Raw genomic sequence first — 25206 nt, forward strand, 5'->3', positions numbered from 1 at the left:
TCATAATTACTGACGCATCACACTTACATCAGTTGTCATGAAAATAAATAGTATGCTCATCCTAAGTAGACTAGAGAGCAAGATTGATGAAAAGCTGAGAGGTAAATAAGCATGATTTCGAAAAAGTAGAAGGTGCACTGACCAAATGTTCATTTTAAGAAATCTGGTACAGCAATGTGTAAAATATAGAAATCCACTTTCGATGGCCTTTTTAGTCTATGAATAATCCTTTGATTTTGTGCACCAGCCAATTTTGTGTAGACTCCTCCGTTATTGTGGAGTTCCTCTTGAATATGTAATATTGATTAAATCTGTTCTTGAGCATAGTAAGAGAAAAGTTAATGTTAATGGAGCCCTATCAAATGAATTTCCAGTGAACAGTGGAGTACTTCAAGCGAACGTGTTGTCACCTATGTTGTTTATCCTCATGGATTTTGTAATGCAGAGAAAAGTTGGGGATGGCGCAGAAGGATTGAACTGGATTGGTAACAGGAAGTTAGTGGAGCTAGAGTATGCTGATGGCACTATTCTTATTAGCAAAACGCCACAATACTTGCAAAGCTTGCTTACCAGAATGCATGAAATCTCACGTGAGGTTGGGCTCAATATAAATAAAATTAAGACAGAGATAATGAGAACGGAATATGCAATGGAAGATGAAATATCATTGATATGAGAAAGGATTAATGATGTAGAATCATTTAAATCTTTAGGAACTATGACCTCTAAAACGGGGTCTCGAGAATTGGAGTTTATTGAAAGATTTATAAAAAGCAAATCACACAATGGCTAGGTTAAGTAAAATTTGGAAATCAAATAGCCTTAAATTAAACATAAAAAACAGGCTATACATCAGTTTAGTGAGATGGGTGTTACTGTATGGACATGAGTCGTGGTATGATAATGAAACAATATCCAAAGATTTTGTAGATTTAAGAACAAATCTAGAAGAATATTAGGAGTTAAATCACAGGATAGGATTAGAAATGAAATTATGAGAGATTAATTAAGTGCTATATATGGATGAGAGGGTTTGGGCATGCTGTTCTTACTCCCCATGAGAGATTAGTTCCCCAAACTTTAACTGGGCTCCAAGGGGCACTAAAAGAGTTGAAAGCCACAGGCCTACATGGCAGAGGACTATGAAGCTTCAAGTACTAGGTTATGAATGAAGTATTGATTTAAAATCTCAAGATAAAGACGACTGGTGAAATCTAACTGAATCCTTTGCGTCAATGGGCGTAGGAGATGTTGGTATATATATATGTATATATATATATATATATATATATATATATATATATATATGGATATGGATATGTATGCATATATTTATATATATATATATATATATATATATATATACATATATATATATATATATATGTATATATATATATATATATATATATATATATATACATAAATATATATATGCATACATATCCATATCCATATATATATATATATATATACATATATATATATATATATATATATGTATATATATATATATATATATATGCATACATATCCATATCCATATATATATATATATATATATATATATATATATATATGTATACTGTATATATACATATCCACACATATATATATATATATATATATATATATATATATGTATATATATACATATATAATGTATTTATATATATATATATATATATATATATATATATATATATATTGATGTATGTATGTTTGTATGTATATATGTATGTATTTAACAGTACAATATTCTGACCAATTCGGTATCGGTTAAAATCTAAATGTAAAGTAGAAAAAAAGTAATGTATTTTTAACTGAATTGGTCCATTTATTCAGTAATGGTAGAGGTTGCTTCTTATACAAGGATTTCAATAGTACTGTGGATTCATCCTTCATATATAACACCGTTGTTCCTAATTCGACCTAGGATATAAAACATGGATCTTATAATTAGGTAGTAGCTAGGCTTGGGGCAAGTAATTTCATTGAAAATTACTTGTGATGAGCCAGAATGTTTATGTGTCTGATTTAAAGCAGAAAAGGAGTTTACATTACTGAGAGACTGACTAACAGATTGCATTTTCACCTCTTATCATATATCGTAAAAGTAATCCAAGCGGAAAATGATAATAACTTTTTCTAGATGCGAGAAAGAATAACTCTTTTGATAAAACACATGAATATGTCTCAGAATAGAAAAAACACAAAAATATGACATACCTAATTAGGCATTACATTTGCTTGGTAAAATTCGCTTATTTATATCTCCGGGTAATCAGCGGGATGGAAAGGGAGTATTGCATTAATTTCCGGTTGGAAATAATAACGGCTGGGAAATGTATAAATGATAGAAACCCTTCCTCCTTTCCATACAGATCCAGGTTCAATGGACCCCCATTCATCCTTTGCAATGGAAGTGAAAAGAGAATTTAAAAATGCAAAATCGAAATAGCCAAAGGGGAAGGATTCTTTAGTCCCTCGTTATTGGCGAATCCTTTTTTTGGCTTTGTTTGTTGCTTGTAAATGTTGGAACTGTGACTTCTATTTGTTAGTTTGAAATCTTGTTGCAACGAAACTACTCAAGTAAAAATAGATTCAACAAGTATACATTTATTTTTATGTACACTTTTATTATACGCTGAACTTTGAAATTAAATCATCGTTAAAAAGCAATTTTGCATTTATTCTACCTGGAAATACTTTCATTTGAATTAAATTTGAATTAATGTATATCATTATTATTCTTTACTTTCTCACCTTTCTCACCTTTTTTACCAGGCGCCAAGTAATCTTTTCAAGCCTGTCAGTTTGACAGGCTGACGATTTTCAAACAACTTCTCTTTTCCAATCTCTTGAAAATTCATACCTCTCCATCTCACTCTTCTCTCAAATATTTTCCATCCACCTCATCTTCGTCCTACCAGCTGATCTTATGCCTTGGGGTCTCCATTCCAAGAATTTCCTTAGATATCGTTCTTCTTCCATTCTTTTGATGTGTCCAAACCATCGTAGTTGTCCTGTTTCAATAAAGTCCAAAATCCCCTCCACTCCTAATTCCCTCCTGATGTCTTCACTTCGAAGTTTATTCAGTCTTATAATAACTTTTATCAATCTCAGTACCTCCATTTCTGCTACCTTGAGTTGGCTTCTAGTCTTTGATGTTAACGTTCAAGACTCATGGCCATAGGTTAGAGTTGGACTCGGTATGGAGATGTATATTAGAGTTTTTACTTAGTGCGGTATGTTCCTATCTTTCAATAGTGGTTATAGTAGATAAAAGTTCTTATTGAATTATTTCTTGTACTCTATTGGTTATTTCCAGCCTATGGTTATTTTGATTTATAAATACAGCTCTAAAATGTTTAAATTTTCTGCGCTGTTTTAATGCTTGCCCTTCCAATGAAATATTTATATCTGCCGGTGTTCGAGATAGGAGCATAATCTCAGTTTTCTCCTTGCTAATCTTCATGCCATTTGATGTTAGAATATTATTCCATCTTGTCTTTCTCTATTGAAAGTCCTCTACAGTTTCTGCTACAACTGCATGGTCATCAGCATACATAAGGTCAGGATTTTGCTCTCATGCATTTATCCATAACCAATATGAAAAGTAGAGGGGAAAGAACACTACCTTGCCTTACCCCTGATTGGATTTCAAACCAGTCCTCATTTTCAGTGTTTGTTTTTTACTCTGGATCTGATGTTTTGATAGGTGTTATAAATTGCTCCTGTTAGTTTTTCAGGAACCCCATAATATCTATCTCTTAATACATTCCATATCTTTTGCCTTGGCACTCGATCAAATGCTTTCTCTAGGTCTATAAAAGCAATATTCCTGTCTGTGTTCCACTCCTAGCTCTTCTCAAATATCATTTTCAGGGAGAAGATCATGTCTGATGTTCCTCTTCCCTGTCTGAAACCACTTTTCCACTCGCCTAACTTTAGTTCTACGCATTGTCTTAGTCTTTTCTCAAGTATTCTCTCATACACCTTGAATGCATGTGCCATAAGAGCTATACCTTTGTAGTTGCAACATTCCATTTTGTCTCCCTTTCTCTATATAGGGCACATTATATATCTTTGCCAATCCTTAGGGATGTCATCTCCATTCCATAACAAGTTCGTTAACTCTAGCAGCCATATAACTTCATCTTGTCACATATGTTCAAGTAGTCCCACGGGTATCTCATCTAAACCAGGGGCCTTGCCCTTTTTCATACTCTTGAGAGCATCTTTCAATTCCATCTCTGATATGTCAGGTTCATTGTTCTCATTGACATTAAATTCTAGACGTTCGTCTTCATGTATATTGTTGGTGATATTTAATAGTGTTTTATAATAGTTTTTCCAACCTAATTCTATATATCTCTGGTCTCGGTTAAGATTGTGCCATTCCTTGGGTCTTTGATTACATAAGTGGGAGGTTGAGACTTCCTTCAGTTATTTTTGGCAGTGTTATATATGAGTTTCCTGGTCTTTTGAGGGTCCTTCCTCATGTTTTCTCCAATTTTATTTCCTATGTCTTACCTTTGGCGAATGTTTTTATTCTCTCTGTTTCTCTACTGGCTTCCTTGTAGTTGTTGTGATCTTCTAATCTCCTGGTTTTCATCCATCTCCCAGAAAGTCACATTTTCATACCAACTGTTAATTCAAGTGCAGGAGTCCACCAAGGTGTTTGCTCTTTCTTTCTTCCTCTGATAGTTTTCTTTTGTACTACATTTGTAGCAGAATCCAAAATTGCTGTTTTTAAGCTATTCTAATTTTCATTGGAGGTATTACTTTCCTGTTGTGTTTGTCTTGCTCTGGTTATTCTACTTTTATATCTTTCCCAGCCTTCCTCCTCTTTTAGATTTTCAAGAATAAACCTCTCTCACGTGTGTTTTTTAATTGGCTTAGGCTTAAATATCTTCAACCTTATTAGAAGCAAACGGTGATATGAGTCGAAAGAGAGAGAAGGGTTGCTCTTTACGTCTTTAAATAAGTTTTTATTGTTTGAGATTGCCAGATCAATCGTAGATTTTTCGGTACATGTACCGGCTGCTGAGTTCCATCGGTACCATGGCTACGTTTGGCTATCTCTGTGTTTATTGAAAGTATTCATGATGGACATTCTGTTTAATATGCAGAAATCTATTATACTCAGCCCTTGGCTGTTCCTACTCCCGATGCTAAATGCTCCTAATAAATTCTCTATACCTGTTCTGTCTTTCCCTACATGCCCATTCATATTTCCGATGATGATGATATTCTCTGTATATGGTACCGAGTCGTTCACTTCTTGTAGGTGTCAATATAACTCATCCTTTTCTTCCTGTGGGCGTCCCTGCTGCTGTGTGTATACTTGGATGTGGCTAGTTTTTAATATGCCTAGTTTTAAAGAAAAACTATTAATCCGATTACTCTTGAAGCTCAGGTGGCTGATCTTTCCTGATAATTGTTCATTCACAATAAAACCCACTCCATGTCAAGCCTCTCTTCCTCATTTAAAAAGTAACTGATAATTGTCATGCAAAAGTGTTGTGCCTTCTCCCGGTAAACGAGTTTCACATATTACCAAAATATATATTTTCCTCTCCTGCATCATCATTAATATTTCTTTCACCTTTTCTCGCAAGGAATTGAGATTAATTGCCCCTATTCTTAGTGATTTTATAGTTGTGTTTGTTTTTACCATGTCCGTTTTCATTCCGAGTCCGGATGTGCCCGGACATCCGGTGAATAATGGGTCTGTCCTGAAGCAAGTCGTGTGGTTCATGAGCAAATAAGTAAACACTCACCGGCTTGCTAGGCCTGTTATGGGCCATTTTAGAGCTCTTAATTAGTGCTATCCATAAGCCAATAGATCCCAAAAAGTTACAGGAATTCCAACCCCAACCCCGAGCAGTCTTATGGTAGGTTTAAGCCACTACACCTTTGCAAAGTTACACAGCTCCTTGCCATAATGTATGTTGGCCTTAGGGCGGCAGTGGTATTCTTTACTATTGCAGCCTAATTCTAGTTTCCCTATTCGTTTTCTATCATGTTTTCGTTGCATAGTTAAATGAAATGGATCACATATAGCCTATCCGGCTATATTGCCTCTCTTGTGAGTTACGATGCTGTAAGAAATTTTCGTATAACATTTTTAAGGTTATCAAAATCCATTGATGCACAACAGTCATGATACAATATTCGCTTGCATCTTCCACTTGTATCAACTCGTTTGGTCACCACAGTAAACACCGAAAAACATGGGGATAGCGTGATAACCCCACGTAATTCAGACCGTTAATTGAAGAAGCCTTTTTTTTCACCATACAGCTACATGAGAGCAGCCATCTTTCAGTTAAGTATAAAAATGACAAACTAAGTTTACCTTCAACTACGATCGACCAATAATTTGTAAGTAGCTGTAAGTTCTATCCATAAACACATGATGAACAGGACCTAAAAAAAATAAAAAAAAAATAAAACACAGTGCTACTGAAGTTAACCATCATATTCTACAGTGCGCCATATTTCCAGTTGATGCCCAACCCATCTCAATGTTTATTCTCCAGCCGATACACAAGTTCCCTGTCCTTAGTGAGAAATAATTTCTATCTTTTGCATTATTCCGAACGTCTGCAGTTTTTTCAACATGCGTCTTGAACAGAACAACCATAATATTTCCTGCATTTTGAACCCCTTTTGTAATAAATTTAACTATTGTTTCATACAGTTCATCGCGATGGAGTTGCTGTTAGCATTTGCCAGAAAATACTTAGAGATAAGTATAAATATCTTTACTTAGATTGTTCGAAAGGATATCGATGAGTACTCTACACTAGAGCATATAAGATATTGGTAGCTTTTCACCCTTAAAGGTTTCCTATCAAAGTTAAAATTACTGGAAGCTAGTCCAAGTTCACTGTATCTTTGATTTAGACCTTAGTTTTCTAGTGTATACAGATATAAACTTACTTTGATTTGGTAGTATTTTAATGTCTACTGTTTACGTTATAAGATCTAGTATTCTACGTGCCACTATTTAATGTGTAAGCTATACCTTAAGATCCCAAGGTTGCAAAGGGGTTGATGCAGATCTTCTAAAACTGACCTCGATTGTGCAATGCAGCATAGGACGTGAATTTTGCTCGATTCCTTAAAAGATATATTTTCAAAAGCTCTGCATCAACCCCTTTGTAATCTTTTAATCATGATCGCATCGAAGTAAGAAGAAAAACAGAATGGATGGGATTTTAAAGGCTCAAAGGCTGCTCATGAATGGCAGAGACAAGGGACAGCGACATTGCCCCATCAAGTATGACAATGCCTTAGAGACTGACCATATTACATATGATTAGCACTCAAGCCCCCTCCCCACCCAAGCTAGAACCAAGGAGGGCTCGGCAATGGCTGTTGATGACTCAGCTGATAGACCTATAGGCTAGGCTCCCCAAACACGCCATCCTCACCTCACAAGTTTATTATTGCTAGCTGGTTAAAGCACATCTGCACTGCTATTATATTTATTTTACAGTTACTATAATTTTTTTTTTTCATGTGAGATAACTTCCTTCTCTGCGTCTTCCATCGACATAACCGTTTGATTAACTAGAGTACCTCGACATCTAATTTTCTAATGAAAAGAGTTATCATTCAGAAAGACAATAATCTTAGAAATAACTATTCCGTGGTTAATGGTTGATTTTTATGTTTTCTTTCCTTCAGGTGTCTAAGATTCGTATACCCTTGAATATATTTCTATGAGATTTGAATGCAACATACCCTTTACAAATTTAGAATCCTGTAGATAATATTGAGATATTATACTTTATATTATTTCAATGTCAGCTGCAAAGCATCTGACAAGATTGTGTGAATACAAAATTCAGCAGTTTTATAGTAGCTAAGGGAATGTAAATGAATATTGATGTGTCCTATTTTACGTATATGTAACAGTGATTAAAGAATGTTTCGAGACAGTAGTTTCACCCAATCGTCATTAAAAGGTAAAACAGACCATAAATTTGGTTTGTATCTCCTTCTAAATTTTAGTCAATTAGTATTCAGGAAAATTGCTTATGGGATATATATATATATATATATATATATATATGTATATATATATAAATATTTGTATATATATATGTCTGTATAAATATATATATATATATATATATATATATATATATATATATATATATATACATATATATATATATGTATATATATATATATATATATATGCATATATATAGATATATATATAAATATATAGAAATGTATATAAATATATATATAAACAGTATATATGTATATATATATATATATATATATATATATATATATATATATATGTATATATATATGCTTGTATATATTTACTGTTTATATATATATATATATATATATATATATATACTGTATATATACACACACACACATATATATATATATATATATATATATATATATATATATATATATATATATATTGTCACCATCTGCTTTTGATGTTCCAATGCAGGGCAAAAGCCTAAGACATATCCTTCCACTCGTATCTGTTTATGCTCTTTCTCTGTCAATCTATTCCCACAAATATTTCTAGTTCGTCAATCTATCATCCCTTTTCCCTTCCCCTGTTTCTTTTGCAATCTCTAGGGAGCCATTCTGCTATTCTTAATGACCATCTAATGTCTATCATTCTCATTATATGCCCTGTCCATGTCCATTTCTTTTTTCTTACATGTTAGAATATCCTCTTCTTTAGTTTATTCTCGTATCCATGTTGCTCATTATTCTTTCAATAGCCTTTTGAATTGTAACTAGCTTATGTTCTTAGGCTTTAGTAAGGCTCCACGTTTCTGAAACATAAGTTAATACGATTTTTCTTTTCAAGGAAAGTGGCATTTCACTTTTTATAATCTCACTTTGTTTAACAAAAGCTCTTCCTTCCAAATTGATTCATAGTCTCTCGAGTTTCATTCATAACCGGAATTTATTATATATGAATACAATAAACCCGTCTAAATGTGCCAAATTTATTAATAATTAAAAGCCAAGTTCACACTTATCAACAAGCTACAACGGAGTTGGATTGATTTCAATTCTAAGTACAGAAGCTATTATCTTTGAGTTGATTCCCCCTTGGGTGTCTGATCCCGAGGTTGAGAGACTCCAGATATTAGGAGGAGTAATATGGCAATTACTTTTAAGGTATATATATATATATATATATATATATATATATATATATATATATATACATATAAATATATATATATATATATATATATATATATATATATATACTTATATACATATATATATATATATATATATATATATGTATATATATATATATATATATACATATATATATATATATATATATATATATATATATATATATATATATGTATATATATATATATATATATATATATAAATACACAGTAAATATATATATATATTCTTACGAAGCTGGGCTAGTGTAGAGTAAATACAACAATTTACTAAAATATCTTATCTATGTTTTCATATGTGCATCGAAGAGGTGAATAGCTAGCCCGTAAAAAGAGTTCATCTTGTGCAATTATAAGATGTGTATGTAAATTACGTAAGACTTTCGGTGTTAATTTTATTGTGTTCTTCATTCAAGTTAGAATATGTAAAATTAAGTTATTTTTAAGAATTAACTTTTTTATTTCACATATTTTTGTTACAAAGTCTTACGTAACCTGTTTGAGAGTGTTATGTGATTCGTGCGAGATATGAACAAGGGCTTATGTAATGTTCTTTTATATTTTTATGAGGTATTGCATCATGTTTGTGAGAAAATACGCAATTCTTATATGCCATGTGCTTTGGAAGATTCCTGAAAAACTTAGTGATAGATCCTATCTTTTATTAATTTCAGGGACAAAGGGTGGGCAAAGCTAGCTGACAGAGAGTCATTGCGCTGTGCGGTGGTATGGGTAAGAGTTGCCCGAAAACCTGGTTTGTCTCTTGACAGTTTTTATCTAATTGATAACCCTTACGCCCTTAGGACAACCCCCCACGCTTCCAGATCTCACTCGGACCTGGAATCTTCTGGAAATAGCTAAGTTTCGTATAAAGGTGACCCCAGTGTTGCATAGATCAAATAGAGAATCCCAGCCTTAAGTCATAGCCATCTCCCCTTCTCTCTCTTGCTCACCTCTCAGTGTATTGTTTTAAAAGTGTTTAGTGAAAACCTAAAATTTTGGTATGATGGGTTTTTGTAATCATAGTGAGTACTTATAAAATTTCTCATAGAGGTTTTGTAACTGGCCCTGTATTAAGGGGAAAGGTATTTGTATCAAGATCCGTTATCTATTTTCATTAGGTAACAAACTTAAACATTGTATTCAGATTTAATTTCAAGTGAAACAAGTGATTATATAATTTTCATATCGTAATATTTTTGTCCTAGTCTAAGTTTTATGTAAATTATTTTCCAAGCGTTGTAATTTATATAAAAATATATCTATTTTTGTAAAGAGTGTATTGTTCCAATCACCAGCATTTAAATTAGTATTCGCTCGTACCCCTGTTAAAGAAACGAATTAAGAGATGTTTTAAGTAAGTCATAAGAATAATTACCCAGTTTAGTTTTGAGTGTACTTAAGAGACCATTGGATATTTAGTGTTTTATATATTGCTGTCTGGAGTTATATATATATACAGGTAGTTTAGCTTGCCAGCCGTAATATATATATATTATTATATGTTTGATTCTCAAACACGAGACCATCTTATAATAATAATATATATATATATATATATATATATATATATATATATATATATATATATACATGTATATGTGTATGTGTTTGTGTGTGTGTGTTTGTGTGTGTGTGCATATTTATATAAAAAATAATTGACACATATGACGATAGTGTGAATATTTGATGAAGACAACAATATGAAAAAAAAGATGAAAGTCTTGATCTTTTGAATGACATGGCATATCTTTGACTAGTGAAACATTTTAATACAAGTTCGCAGTGAGTGAAAATAGCACTAAAATATCACAGCATGACGGTTTTCTTATCAAGGACAACTTAATACCTAAATATTTTGAGAAATGGTAGGTATATATGACTTGTGTAATGATGATATTGTACCAACCGTGTGTCATATGATCGTACATACTTCATTTTGTGCTTGTATCTTCGCTCTCCCCTCGCACTAAAAAGAACCTGAAAATTCATGTCTGCTTTTCTCCTCTGTAACAGTGTCAATATTTGAACATGAACATTCTTGATGATTTTGAGATTTTGTATATAAAGGAGAGTGTTCTTTAATACACTCACTCAGTTGCTTTCAACTTGCCTTTGAGTCACAACCTTCTCTCGGCCCGTCACATTGGTGACCCCGGAGTGACGCGCTCGTTCCGCCTCCACTCTCTACCCCCACCTCTCTCCGTTACTATGACGCCTTCAACGCATACCTTCTGCGGCAGTACTCGCCGTCGCCAGCCGCCCGTATAGCAACTCCTTTTCAGTTCTCTCAACAGCCGTTGGGGGACCAAAGGGCTTCGCTCACCCTCGGGAAAATGACCAGTATCACTCGCCTGCAACCTGCCGCAGACGGCTCTCCTCGTGAGGTGAACCTACTTCGTGCCCTTATGGACAGCCACTTCATGACCTTCAAAACCTCCATCAACGCCTCCACTCGTGACGAAGAGGACACCTATTCAACTTCAACCGAAGCTGACGTGAATGCCGTAGGACATACACGCCTATGAATGCCGTAGGACATACACGCCTATGAACGCCGTAGGCCTATGAATGCCGTAGGACACGCCTATGAATGCCGTAGGACACACATGCCTATGAATGCCGTAGGACACACGCCTATGAAAGCCGTAGGCCTATGAATGCCGTAGGACACACACGCCTATGAATCCTGTAGGACACACTCGCCTATGAATGCCGTAGGACACGCCTATGAATGCCGTAGGACACACACGCCTATGAATGCCATAGGACACGCTCGCCTACCCCGTGACGAGCCAGAGCGGCAACAAAGCCACCCATCATCCACCATTCGCTCGCGCCCCAACCAACGAGTTCTACAGCCACTCACTGCCGCTAATCGGCGCAATTTTTACTACAACCTCTCCAGATTCAGGGCACCTATTTAACATGTTCAGTATGTCATTTTTAGAGGGGGAGTCATGTACCAACCGTGTGTCACACGATCGTACATACTTCATTTTGTGCTTGTATCTTCGTTCTCCCCTCGCACTATAAAGAACCTGAAAAATCATGTCTGATTTTCTCCTCTGTAACAGTGTCAATATTTGAACATGAAAATTCTTGTTGCTTTGAGATTTTGTATATAAAGGAGAGTGTTCTTTAATACACTCACTCAGTTGCTTTCAACTTACCTTTGAGTCACAACCTTCTCTCGGCCCGTTACAATATGCTTCCTAACCAAATTAGCCATTCACCTAACTGCATACTTTACATAAGTTTCCCTTCCATAATAAGAATAAAAAAAAAATATTCAATATATTTCAAGAACTTATCCTTTCTACCTCATTTCATCATCACACTCGACCTTGCCTCTCTTATGATTCTATCCTAAATTTTTTATTGGTCTATGTGTGTTATATAAAGCATTTGCCTTTCATTTATAAATTTCTCTCAAAACATTTTCACAAAAGCTTTTCTTTTTTTCAACCCACACCATTCTTCTTACATATATCTTACTGTCACTTGTCTTACTTTTTCAGTTAAAATCATCTCATACACCTTACCACTTCGGTAGTTGTTATTTAAAGTTTTTTGCTTATTCAATCTAAAGGGTTTGCACATTTTGATGGTTTAAAAAAGATCGATAGCTAGAAAAGGCAATGTGCTTGGATAAAAATATTAGAAATTAGTATTTCAATATGTTGATTTTTCTATAATGTGTCTATGAAATCTTCCTACAAAATTAGTAATTCTTTTTATTCCTTTGTTTTGCTGACAAAAAAAAAAAAAAAAAAAAAAAAAAAAAAAAAAAAAAAGGAAGGAAGAGGTCAAGTCGTTAGGTTTCATCTTCACCTCAGTATTTGTGCTCTGGATAATCCCAAGGACTTTTACGAATTCAGACGCTCTCTTTTTGTTACGGGGTTTTACCGCTAACATCGACTTAGGTTAAGGGTATCTGTCAGAATCACAGCATTCGAAGAAATATTCTCAGAGGTTTCTTATTCAGACATCATATGCGAAGCTGATGTATCAACGCTCCTTGCAGCCTCACTGTGGTATATAATGGATAACGATATTATTGGATTCTACAATGAACATATAATATCTTACCATCTCATCTTTGCCTCATCATGTATTGTAGATGCTTTAAAAGTTAATAAAAATTCAAGTTTCCTTCCCTTGCCTTTAAGTTTATTCTGTTATGCCATCATCTCTCAACATCATTATTTGTTCTGATGCTCCTTCCGAAGACGCACCACATGTAAGGAAGCCTTCTTGCAGAATTGATCCACGTGTCTTTCATATAATTTAAAATCCCTAGCAGCTTTCCTATACATCCATATAAATTATTTAAGCTATGGTTCAGTTTCGAAACTTATTCAAAGCCTTGAACTACATACACGAAACAACTATTACTATGAGACACTTAAGTGCTTGTAAAAAGAAGGTTCGTAACCTCTCTCTCTCTCTCTCTCTCTCTCTCTCTCTCTCTCTGTATGTGCGTGTGTCAGTGTGTGCGCGCGTAAGTGTGTATGTGCGTCCGTGCATAGGGCGGGAGTACCTGTGTGTGTTGGCGCCCCCCCCCCTTCTCTCTCTCTCTCTCTCTCTCTCTCTCTCTCTCTCTCTCTCTCTCTCTCTCTCTCTCTCTCTCTCCCTTGCGTTTACTTACTTCCATCCGGTCCCCTCTCACTCAGTATTTCTTTTCAAACAATTATAACAACCAAATAATTTATAATGTTTAGGAAAATGATTTATCCTACAATTGTTTCTAAATGCAGTTGTTATTATAGTCGCTAAATGATGTTTGGAAAGGAATAAGGAAACCTTTACACGTATCATTTCGTAATATTGATGTGCGTGTGTTCTGCAGTAGGCTATTTCAAATACACTTTTGAAGAAAGTAATGATACAGAAAAGTACTAAGAACTTATTCAGTTTATGTGAAAGAGAAGGAAGCAAGATTGAAGAAAAAAATTCAGTGCTGTTGCAAAAGCTATACTAGACGACTTCATCTGATCTGATGTGACCTGTCAAAAATGGGCCGAGTTGGCACAGGCAATAGGCCGAGTTGGCTATCACAAATGGGCTGACTTGGCACATGTGATGGGCTGAGTTGGTTACATTGAATGGGTCGTGATGGTTATGGGCCAAGTTGGACCTATATCCACTCATCAGCAAAGCACGCCATAATACCTGCAAAATAAATCATTCATCCTTTTTTTCCCAAACTCAATACATCAACGTTCTGAAACATTTCTGTTGAGCCTGCAAGTTATCAAAAGACTTGTATTCCCTAAGTTATATTTTGATATCATTTGGATAGTTCGCTAGACAACTTTAAAATGATAATGTCTAAAATAAATATTAACATCAATATAATTTTCATCAAAATCAATATTAATATTACTGTAAATATTGATAGTATCACTTCACTAGATTCTTCGGCTGAATAAGAAATTCCTAAATATTAATCATTTATATAATTTATTTGATATCACTACTGTCAAATTTTTCTTCGATATTCATTAAGGTTCCTGTTTAACTGGTAATTCTTTCAGGCAAACCTTACAAATTGTACATCAAAGCTTATTGCAACAAGACTGCAGAAACCCAATGTTTAAATTCTTTTTCAAGCTTGAATAAACAATAATATTCTTGTCCTGGAATTTTAGATAATAATTACGGATGTTACACGGGAAAATTTGTAAAGAGACAGTTCATTGTAACATGTATGTTTTGTAGAATGAAAGCAAACCCTGAATGTTCCTTTCAGATATACCCAACATAATGTTGCCTGCATATAAAACGACTTCTTTTCAAACTCTTAATATACAAAAAGGAAGTCTTCTATTCTAAATGCGGAAAATGCGCATTCAAAATTAACTCTGTTGAAGGACTCACAAACGAACTGCAATCTTACTAATGAGCATGCAAACGTTTAGAGTATCAGAGATGAGACCAAAGAATATACGTGGGAAAAAAGAAATTGTGGAATGGTCTGTATAAACATCACAATATGTAATTACTTCTCTCTCTCTCTCTCTCTCTCTCTCTCTCTGTCTCTCTCTCTCTGCAATCTATTCATATCCTATCCTATGTGGTAATACTCGTTGGAGCGAACACAAGAGAATCTGCTCCATTAAAATGCTTTTAGCATGATCCTTGTGGATATAACACACATTTCCGTAATGCTCAGCCTTTGTACTAACATTGCATCAAGCGTTTCTGAGGGAAACGGAGGGCCTTCAAAGCTTATCTTCAGGTACCTGCAAACATTGAAAAGGGTTTCAAATGCATCATGATGAAGCGTTATATGGGGAAGATGTAGGTCAAATATGTATTTGCATTCAATGGTATTCATAAAATAACTTCAAATTTATTGTTCCAGGTTTTGGTTTTTTGTCTTATTTGGCAATTAAGTAAACCACGCTTGCCCATTGGCCAACAATAGTCGAAATGCAATTTTCAACTATAGCATTGAGGAGACAATATGCCTACTGCAAATTATGTAATACTCCTCTTTTCATCGTCGTAGATTGGCCATTTAAGATACTATAATTTTATCAGCAATTGATTAACTCGTTAATTTGGGCTATATCACTTTATATTTAATTTCTTATAGATATGAGGCAACAGTTTTCCCAAATGTCCTCAGGACTCTTCTTGTTAAAAAATGATTTTACGTTTAATTGATATCTTCAAAATTAGACGCCATTACTTCAAGCTTAATGCTTTCGGAAACATAAATATTGGGTTGTCCACCTAGCTCTCGTTAGTTTTGCCATAGTTTAGGTAACAAATCTAAATATCCAGACCTGTACAGTAGCCTTGACCTGTTAGGGTTTAAAAATAAAATCCATCAGATATATATATATATATATATATATATATATATATATATATATATATATATATATATATATATATATATATTTATTTATTTATTTATTTATTTATATATAACGCTGGTAATAATTGTTAGTATTATGTTATTCATAAAATGTTTATGTAGTCATTAAAAACACTGTTTTCATATTTCAAAAACTTTGCAATAAGCGATGGCTTATATTGAAGTGACAGCAGTTACGTGAAAAATACCATTTTATGGTTCGATGACCGCCACTAAACTAAGTGGCATTAAACTATATCTCCAATTAACAAGTAAGATGTTTGGTGTTGCTGAAAACTCATCCATATAGTACGTTCAGTAACTGAAAGGTAAAAACCCCTTAATCTAATGTTATTCAAGGAAAAGTTTAATTGCGCTAAAAGCATAAATGATATGACCTGACTGAATAACATTCCTACATTTTTCTTTGAACTAGTCTCGGCGTCGATACTCTTTTACTTGGTAAAAGAGGTTGTGTTGGCCAATGTGGTTACGTCCCTCACTGTTGAACCCCAAACTGGGGTTAGAGTCCCGCTCAAACTCGTTAGTTTGTTAAAGGTAAACATTCTGCAAATTATATTACGATTATATCACTGATTTCCCTATCCAAGTAATAAAATTTTCTCTTGTACATATAGATCATAATGTAAGATAAATAATATATCTCAGTTTGCTATATATTTTTTTTTTCCGCCAGCATTGTGATATTGCTCATAATCTCTACTAAACACAACCTAGGAGCATCGTCCGCGGAGAAATGTCTAATTATCTTTGTTTTGGTCTCTATAATACTATCCTAAGACGATACCATGTTCCATATTCTGGTTAGTAGATCACCTTTTTATAACAATTGATTTAAGAATGTTAGTAGGGAAATTTTTAGTTAAAACTTCATTGTGCTCTCTGCGAAGTAAAAATGATTCCAAGGAAACAATTTTTGCCCATTTGCTCTTATCTTTATATTATTTACGTTCACTGTAACAATATTTGGCATAATATATCAGCCATTAACTTATGTGTGATATCATACAATTTTTATACAAATACCCTTCATGAAAATTTTAAATATTGAATATCAATAGATTTAAGTTTCTAAAACAGTAGATCATCCCTTTAGACTGATTCGCCAATTCTGTGTTGAAATGTCCCTTATTAACTTCATAGATCGGAATATAAAGACTCTCTCTCTCTCTCTCTCTCTCTCTCTCTCTCTCTCTCTCTCTCTCTCTCTCTCTCTCTTAACATGCATGACCTTAATTACTCAATACTCGGCTATTCCACTGTCAGTCTCTCTCAAACAATATATGCTAATCAGAACAGAAATTCAAGAACCATTCTCTGCATTCTAGAATCTACTTGCCTAAATTATGGCAGTCAATGGCTCCTAGGGTTTTGATCAATTTTCATCCTTAGCTAAGTATATTCCGGTATCAATCACAAAAAACAGAATAGAATACAGATGATAACACTTATCAAAAGAGAAGGGAAAAACATTTTCAAAATCAATAGTAATGTTCTCTTATAAAACTGTTGAGAATATAGGTTGTTGCATAATAACTAACTGAAAATTTTGCAAGGCCATTGTCTCCACTAAATATCACATTAGGAAAACGCCATACGTTACTAATTGCATATTCACTCAAACACACACACACACACACACACACACACACACACACACATATATATATATATATATATATATATATATATATATATATATATATATATATATATATATATCAGTGTACCAGAGCCAAAAAAAATTACGTATAAAATTTAAATAGATATGCACTCACACAAACACTGATTTAACCCTTCCACACCTCCCTTTCCTAACTACTACCTGCTGATGGGGAAATTTCTGGACGTGTGTGGTTTTGGAGGATACTTCGCGGGTTAACCACTCTCACCAGGGTATAATTACCCAATCCTTCTTACCTTGAGCGTGACAGTGAATATATATATATATATATATATATATATATATATATATATATATATATATATATATATATATATATCATTTAAAACTTACCCAAGTTTCTATGGATACTACCGGAACGTGGCCACGCGGCATTAGAGGATTACCGTTGCTCTTACAAGTATCAAAATAGCACTCCGTTAACCACCAACAGAATCTTTTGGGTTACATTTTTGCTCTTATTTCCTAACCGCTGCAAGCGCTGACTTCTTAATAGTGCATGTTGGCCATGCGACAGCATTTATAACAACTGATAAAGGTTTAACTCTCTGACAAAAGAAGTTCCAATACCTTGATCTCGTATTAGTGACAATATGTGTTTTTGCTTTTTAGAAGAATTCAGTCTTTGTTTTTATTTATTGATACTTAAGTTTCCTTGGTAGTGAAATCCAAATCACCTGATTTGGCACGTGGCAGCATTACTCATGGTCAGTGCACGCCGTGGTTAGGAGAGGAGAGCAAAAATGTAACCAGAAAGATTCCATTTGTGGTTAACGGAGTGCTACTTCAGCATATTTAAATTTTGGTTCTTGTAAGAGCAACGGTATCTCTCAAATGAGGCGTGCCCACGTAACGGTTGTATCCCTAGGAACTATGGTAAATGTTAAATAATTTTAGTTTATGGTAACACTTTTTATGTTCTCACATGGCAATATCTGCATTGCAGGGTTACTCTTAAGGTTCGGCCACACCGAGCGCGATGACTTGGGCAGCAGACCACTGACAAAATGTTTCGTGGCCACACCGGGACCGCCACATCTCTCTTGCCTCCTCACTCCCAGCAGTCAAAGATAGCCTTCCTCGCAAACATGACGATGGTGTTTGAGTAGGAAATTAATTCGCATTGAAAATCTTTGTTTTAAACTGAACAATAGATTATAAAAGACTTTGAATTCACGATTTTAATAAACAGAGAAGGGAAAATAAGGTAATTCTAAAATCAACGTTGCCAGTCTCGTTTGTACGACGATAGATTTAATGAATGTCTCCGTATTTCACAAGTCTTTTGATTCTTTGTTGGCAACATCCTTCCTGGATTCAGGCTCACAAAACAAACGTCGAACTATAGACAACCTCAATCTCTCTCTTACCAGCCATTATAATTGTTTCAAATATGATAAAGTTGTCGAAAAATCATTGTCCTTCTTTTTTCAGAATTAACTAGATTTGCATAAGATATATTGTTTAAAGGTACAAACTATTTTTTTTGTTATATTTGAAATTTCACTACGTCATCATTTAGATTTTTGTGGTTGCATATATATATATATATATATATATATATATATATATATATATATATATCATGTCTTTTTAAAACCTGAGACATAAATTGGTGGCAGCTGCAGCTGTTGGATGCTTCTCGCGCCTCCTATGTGGCCACCCACATGCGACACCTTACGATTCAATTTGGCACGGAAACCTCTTCCCTCTGTCCAAGGTTGAATACCCCATTTATACAAATGATAAAATGAATTATTTTCTGGATTTCAAAGTTTATTATTGCCTTTAGAATAGGTTGAAGTAAGATTTCCATTTATACATATTTTTTTTATTTATAATACATTAAGGCAATTCAGACTTGATTGAAGACATAAAAAACGAACCAAAAACTAAAATCAAGCGTAATATAATAATAGTAATCTTTCTACTTTATTTTAGTCTTTTATTCAAAATTATCTTGTAGTTATTTTCCTTGTTTGATTATAGATAGTTATTTGTGGCTGATTAGTGATTCTTACAATTTTGTTTACTTCTGTAAAAAAAAATTTATTTGTGGTAAGTTTTGCCCTGTCAAATTCACTAAGATGTGGATTATTCAATTTCAACTTGTAAAATATAATTTTTGACCATGGTATTTGAAATTATTTCGTTTGCAAAAGCTTCATGTGACACCAAGCGCACCCCATTGTGACGGGCTGAGAGTAGGTTGTGACTCAAAAGGCGAGATGAAAGCAACTGAGTAACTTTATTACAGAACATCCAGTTTATATATACACCAAGTCCAGGCAAGAAGGTAAAAAAATACTACAGGCTATTACATGTCCATCCGGCAACCGGTTCTGTTAACAGTTAACGATAAGAAAAACAGATAGGTTGATACAAGTTGCTGTCAGTGCAAGGGGAGAGTGAAGATACAAAGGATAATATATACAAAAAAGAGAAATATCGTTACTATGTATGATCATGTGACACATGGCTTCCCCTGCCCTAAAAATGACATACTGTACATGTTAAATAGGGCGCCCTGATCTAGAGAGGCGAACTGTAGGCGGTTCATCTGGCAGGATATATGCAGGTTTTAGACGATCAATGGAGACCCAGTCTTCTTTGCCACGAATGTTTAGTAGGAATGCTTTCGGACTGCGTCGGATCACAAGGAAAGGGCCCATGTAAGGGGGCATTAGCGGTGACTTGCTAGTGTCATTGCGTAGGAAGACGTGTGTTGCAGAGTGCCAGTCTGTCGGTATGTGATGCTTCGTTGGGGGCTTGTAAGTCTGGCGGCATGGAGAAAATTTTCCCACGACGCGACGTATGCGCAGGAGATCGTCGGAGGAGGTTGCAGAAAGAAAAAATTAGGCAGGGATGACCAACGGGTTGCCATACACCATTTCAGCTGCCGAGACGTCCAGGGTATCTTTAGGAGTAGTCCTTAGTCCCAGGAGGACCCAGGGAAGCTGAGTAAACCAGTTGGAGTCCTTGCAGCTTGACATCAAAGCTGCTTTGAGGGTGCAATGAAAACATTCAACCATTTCATTGGCAGTGGGGTTGTAGGCAGTTGTCTAATGTAGGGTGATACCCAGGAGATTCGCTAATGATGTCCACAATTGAGAGGTGAAAGTGGTACCCCTGTCAGAAGTAATATGCTCAGGGATACCAAGTCTTGCAATCAATCCTGAGAGTAAGGCAGATGTACATGAGGCGGACATTGCAGTTTCCATGGGAATGTCTTCAGGCCAACGAGTGGAATGGTCGATGACGGTAAACAGGTAACAATGTCCTTGTGATGTGGGTAGGGGGCCTACAACGTCAACGTGAATGTGGACGAAAGGACGCTGAGGTTGAGGAAAGGTTCCTATTCCTGAATCAGTAGTGGAAGTTTAGCAAGAAGTACAAGCGTGGACCCAATCCTTAGCATCTTTTTAGAAATACCGTGCCAAATGAACTTCGTCTTCAGCAGCTGTAAAGTAGAATGGCACGAGGGATGTGAAAGGCCATGAATGAAATCAAACACCTGTCGGCGCATGGGAGCAGGAATTCAAGGTCGCGGTCTACCAGTACTGACGTCGAGGGGGATGTCTTCCCAACGGAGGGATGTGCAGGATGTCCTACATGCTTGATACTCTGGATCCTGTCGTTGGGCTTCAGTCAATGCGTTGTAATCCAATCCCAGTTGAACGGGGGCCAACGTGCTTCTTGACAGGGCATCAGCAACGGGATTCATTTTCCCAGGGACGTGTTGAAGGGTGGAATTTTATTCAGCCACGGCAGAGAGATGTTGGCGTTGACGGGTGGACCATGCGTCAGTCTGACAAGTGAAGGTGTGCAGCAGAGGCATATGGTCTGTGCGAATGACGAAGGGCGTACCTTCTAAGAAATGGCGAAAGTGACGGACAGCCAAATGCACCACGAGCAATTCGCGATCGAAGGTAGAATAACCCGATTGGGCCTTGGACAATTTTCTGCTGAAGAAGGTCAATGGGCGCGGCCAGCTGTTGACCACCTGTTCAAGTACTGCACCAATAGCGACGTCGATGGCATCGGTAGAGAGAAGGAAAGGGGCATGTGGGATGGGAAAAGTGAGAGCAGCAGCGGTTGATAGGGCCTTCTTTGCATTGCAGAAGTCCGCTTCTTGAAGGGGACCCCACTTCAGGTCTTTTGGCTTGCCCTTGAGGGAGGCATAGAGGGGAGCAAGAGTGGTGGCAATGGCTGGCAGAAAACAGTGATAATAATTGATCATGCCCAAGAATTCCTGCAGTGCTTTGACGGTCGAGGGCGGGGGAAGTTCTTAAAGGCTGCTACCTTCTCAGTGAGGGGATGGACTCCTTCAGGAGTAATGCGGTGCCCTAAGAACGACACTTCGTTGGCGCCAAAGGTACACTTGTCGTACCGGACTACAAGGCCATTTTGTTGCAGGCAGTCATGAGCGAGGCGCAGGTGACGGAGGTGTTTCTCTTTTGAGGAGGAGAACACAAGTATATCATCCACGTAACATACACAGAAGGGGAGGTCCCCTAAGATGCCATCCATGAGACGCTGAAAAGTGGCCTTAACATTACGAAGGCCAAAACAGGAGTAATTGAAGGTGTATGTACCAAAGGGAGGGGTTATGGCAGTCTTGGGGATGTCTTCCGGGTTCATAGGCACCTGATAATACCCCTTCAGGAGATCGAACATCGAGAAAACCTTCACTTTGTGCAGGTAGGAAGTCACGTCGGCGATGTTTGGGAGGGGGTAGTGATCTGGTTCTGTTTGCATGTTCAGACGCCTGTAATCCCCGTACGGACGAAGGGAGCCGTCTTTCTTCAGTACGATGTGTAAGGGTGACGACCATGGGCTGAAGGCCTTTTGGCAAAGGCCCATTTCTTCCATTTCGCCGAACGTCTGTTTTGGCGGCTGCCAATCAATCCAGTGCCAGACATCTGAATTTGGTGAAGACTGGGGGCCCCGTCGTCTTGATATGGTGATAAATACCATGCTTGGCAGGAGTCGTGGGATTTTGGCGAAGTTCTGGACGGAAAACTTCTGAGTACGACTTGAGGAGCTGGGCGTAGGCATCCGTGGGTGCGCTGATGTAGAGAGCGAGGTTGGAGGGGGTGGGTTGAAGAGGTGTCGACAAGTACGAGTCTGTGTTGACCAATCGTCGGTGGGCGACATCGACCAGAAGGTGGAAATGAGAGAGGAAATCTGCACCGAGGATTGGCAATGTGACGTCAGCAACAAGAAACTTCCAATTAAATTCACCGTTTCCAAACGACAATGTGAGGTTCTCGTAACCGTAGGTGGGTATCGCAGATCCGTTGGCAGCTACCAGGCAGATGTCAGAACACTTAGACAGACCAAGTCGCGTCCTGATGAGTTCCCTTGGCAAAAGAGAACGACAAGCACCCGTATCTACCATAAATCGCACAACCGTTCCTGCATCATGTAAAAAGAAAAGATTAGAAACACGGAAGGGCACCACCACGGGCGATGGCCTACTTACACGTTTTTTGGACACTGACAATCCTTGGCATATTTCTTCGCGGCAGCCCCAAATCTGAAGTGGTAGTAGCAAAACTGCGGCCGATGGTCGGCAGTAAGTGGCTGTAGAAGTCGTTGGTTGGGGCACGAGCGAGTGGTTGGTGATGGGTGGCTTTGTTGCCGCTCCGGCACATCATGGGGTAGGTGTGTATGTCCTTCGGCATTCACGTCAGCTTCGGTTGATGTTGAACAGGTGTCCTCTTCATCAGGAGTGGAGGCGTTGATGGAGGTCTTGAAGGTCGTGAAGTGGCTGTCCATAAGGGCATCGGCTTTGGTCATCATGTCCCTTATGAGTAACCTATCGACATCGGGTATGGCAGCGCGTACAGGTTCGGGTAAACGGCGTACCCAAAGAGCATGAAGTAGGCTCACCTCACGAGGAGAGTAGTCTTTGGCAGGTTGCAGGCGAGCGATACTGGTCATTTTCCTGAGGGCGAGCGAAGCCCTTTGCTCCCCCAACAGTTGAGAGGGTTGAAAAAGCTTCGTTATACGGGCGGCTGGCGACGGCGAGTACTGCTGCAGAAGGTATGTTTTGAGGGCGTTATATGCTATTGGGGTGTCTCCTTGTTCACAAAGCCAGTCAGAGATTTCCAGGAAGGTGTCCTCGGGTATCGCCGCAAGAACATAATCTGCTTCGGTGGTTGAACGAATCACACCCTTGATGCGGAACTGGACTTCTGCACGCTGAAACCAAGCAAACGCCTCTCCGCTGGCGAACGATGAAAGTTTAAATGGGGCGGCGCTAACTTCAATGGAGTCTGCCATATATCAGTGAGGGGAGGAAGGCAGGAGGAGCGAGTCGACTTCCGGGGTCACCAATGTGACGTGCCAAGAGTAGGTTGTTACTCAAAAGGCAAGATGAAAGCAACTGAGTAACTTTATTACAGAATATCCAGTATATATATATATATATATATATATACACCAAGTCCAGGCAAGAAGGTCACAAAATACAACAGGCTATTTCATGTCCAACTGGCAACCAGTTCTGTTAACAGTTAATGATAAGAAAAACAGACAGGTTGATACAAGTTTCTGTCAGTGCAAGGGGAGAGCGAAGATACAAAGAATAATATATACAAAAAAGAGAAATGTAGTTACTATGTACGATCGTGTGACACGCGGTTGGTACACCATCATCGGGCATCATTTTTAGAAAATCTTCAGCAATATCTTCTGCTGCTGAGGTTGTTAACAATCTAGGTACTATTCACACACACACACTTTGACTGTCCTGACAGTACAACATTGGATCTTTCTGTCGGGTTATGGTTTATTTTCCCGTTGCCTACACATACATCGAATAGGCTGGCCTATTCTTTATTGATACTCCTCTGTCTTCATACACTTCACAACACTGAGATTACCAAACAATTCTTGGTAAGGGTAGATGGGACTGTTTAGCTTTGGTAAGCAGCTCTTCTAGGAGAAGGACACTCCAGAATCAAACCATTGTTCTGTAGTCTTGGGTAATGCCATAGCCTCTGTACCATGGTCTTCCACTGTCTTGGGTTACAGTTCTCTTACTTGAGGGTACACTCGGGCACACTTTTCTATCTTATTTCTCTTCCTGTCGTTTTATTGACTTTTTATAGTTAAATTTATTTTAATGCTGCTACTGCTCTTGAAATATTTTATTTTTCCTTATTTTCTTTCGTCACTGGGCTATCTCCCCTCTTGGGGCCCATGAGCTTAGAGCATACTATTTTTCCGATTATGGTTGTAGCTTAACTATTAAGAATAAAAAAATAATAGTTCTATGACGGGAAACGAACACCTGAACACGTACCCTTTCATGAACTGATAAAAAATGGTGTATCTTGGTGTATATATATATATATATATATATATATATATATATATACATATATATAAATATATATATATAT

Source organism: Palaemon carinicauda, chromosome 45, assembly GCF_036898095.1.
Source record: "Palaemon carinicauda isolate YSFRI2023 chromosome 45, ASM3689809v2, whole genome shotgun sequence".
NCBI classification, from domain to species: domain Eukaryota; kingdom Metazoa; phylum Arthropoda; class Malacostraca; order Decapoda; family Palaemonidae; genus Palaemon; species Palaemon carinicauda.